We start from the raw sequence: 2447 nt of genomic DNA on the forward strand, positions 1-2447 counted from the left end.
AGCTGTATCCAACTCCAGAATTCCTGTTACCTTGCCTTGAGATAGTCTCTGAGTAGGATTCTGGTATTCATTAGCAGCCATCAGTTCAATCAATTCATAAGCTTCATCGTAGCTTTTATCCCACAAGGCTCCTCCTGATGATGCATCAAGCATGGGTCTAGAAATAGCACCTAATCCATTATAGAAGCAGTTAATGATCATCCAGTTAGGCATCCCATGATGAGGGCACTTCCTAAGCATCTTCTTATAGCGATCCCAAGCCTCACATAAAGATTCTCCAGATTGCTGAGCAAATTGAGTAAGTGCGTTTCCGATCGCAGCAGTCTTCGTCATAGGAAAGAATTTAGTTAGGAACTTTTGAGCAAGATCCTCCCATTTGGTGATAGAGCCTGGTGGTAGAGAATATAACCAGCACTTAGCTTTATCCCACAGAGAGAATGGGAAAAGCCTCAACTTAATAGCATCTTCAGAAACTCCATTGAACTTGAAAGTGTCGCAGATCTCGATGAAATCCCTGATGTGCATGTTGGTATCTTCTGTCGGAGAACCCCCAAACTTAACTGTGTTCTATATCATCTGAATCGTGCTCGACTTGATCTCAAAGGTAATAGCCGAGATGGCTGGTCGAACTATGCTAGACTGAATATCGTTAATCTTCGGTTGGGAGTAATCCATCAAAGCCTTCGGATTCGCTTCTAGTTCTCCCATTGTAATAAGTGCTTCTTCTTCAACTTTCTCCTCAACAAGAACTTCCTCAAAAACTTTCTTAGCTATTACAACTTATTCCTCAGCTTGATCCAGTGTTCTCTTACGAGATCGAGGATGCGTATGCATACACGCTCACTAGAGTACTTGAAACACGACAAGGTATTTAGTAAGTAACAATGTCTGAGTCACTGAATTTAACGACCACTGATGATAAACACATAAACTAAAAATTAACATCGAAGTCCCAGGCAGCGGCGCTAAAAACTTGTTAGGGCTAGAACACGCGCTAATATTCACTCAAGTATACGTTATCGCAAGTAATATAGAATTAATTCTAGTTCGTTCCCACAGGGAATGGTTTAAGTTAATTTTAATCAATGTACTTATGCAACAATGGTATGGTTATTATCCAATGCTTAGACGAAGAACAATTTGAGGTTTCTTTAACTACGCTTAACTAAGAAATTATACTAAAAATCAACAACTAAGAGAATAAAGGGAGTTGAATACTATATGACACAAACATGGGATTCTAACTTCATTAAATACTTCATTCAATAGCCTTTTCGTTCTTAACCTTAGCATGCAATGGTGATGACACTAATCAGACAACACGAAACTGATAAACGCCATCTTTCGTTGTACGAATACCATACTACCAGACATCCACAAAAGAGATAGAAGCTGAATAGACAGCAATTATATTGAGACCCTATATTTTTATAGAATTTGACAACATAACGGTTTAATGCATAAGTTATCTATCGTGATTACATAGGGCAAGTAAGATGGTTAAAATTACCTACGAATCATGTATATCAAGTACATGAATCTATGCTAGCATGGCAAGTTCTAAACCCCTAAATTTACTTTTGCTTCATTAGAAATTAACACGCTATCTTATAAGTTCGCGACGCTCATAAAATGAATTAGCACAACCAATACTAGGATATCATACAATCACCATACACTTAGTCATCGAAACAAATTAATTAAAGAAATCGATAAGTAAATCCGCTAGAACCCCACGATAACGATTAGCCCATAATCGGACTCATCATCAACGTGGGTTTCGATGAAAGCATGGTATAATAAACGTAGTCTTTATACTGAATAAATAGTAAACTAAGTATGAAACAAGAGTATAGGTTCACAAGTAAGAAAACTAGCATCCAAAGTTACAACTTAAAACAAAGAATAACAAGAATAAACTAGATCCTTTTCGCCTTGGTTGAATTGTGCTCTAGGTCTTCTTACGCCTTCTCCTTAAGCTCTGGTACGTCTTATTATGAAAAATGATCATAAGTTATGTTTATATAGCAGCTCATGCAGATTGGAAGTCTTCCGGATCAAAATTAGAGTAGAAACAGGATTCCTGGAATTTGACCCAGCACGGACGCGCGCTTCACCAGCACGGGAGCGCTGCATCTCTGTACTCCTGGCGCGGTCGCGCGCTACTACAGCGCGGGCGCGCTGACTCTCTGGAGAAAATCCTAAATTCTTCTTTTCTTGTCAGTTTGAGTTGGTCTTTTCATGAGCAATCTTCTTGACATCATCCTAAGACCATATTAGCATCAAAATAATGCTAGATCACCTGAATTCCTATTAAATGCCTGAAATGCAAAACACTACAAAAAAAGTTAAAAATACCAACAACTTGAGTACAGAACACCAATTCAAAGCTTTACGGAGCATTCTAAAATGACATAAATGCCACTCAACTGATATGTAATAGAACG

General features: G+C 38.3%; 1 non-coding gene across 1 annotated transcript; it reads left to right on the plus strand.

Moving 5' to 3' along the window:
• The first annotated feature begins 211 nt into the window (after nt 1–211).
• On the plus strand, nt 212–318 carry LOC141722148 (small nucleolar RNA R71). The gene has a single exon (XR_012575176.1). It is a non-coding gene; the product is annotated as a small nucleolar RNA R71 (small nucleolar RNA).
• Nucleotides 319–2447: the final 2129 nt, after the last annotated feature.

The sequence above is a fragment of the Apium graveolens genome, chromosome 4 (genome assembly GCF_009905375.1).
Source record: "Apium graveolens cultivar Ventura chromosome 4, ASM990537v1, whole genome shotgun sequence".
In the NCBI taxonomy this organism is placed as follows: Eukaryota; Viridiplantae; Streptophyta; class Magnoliopsida; order Apiales; family Apiaceae; genus Apium; species Apium graveolens.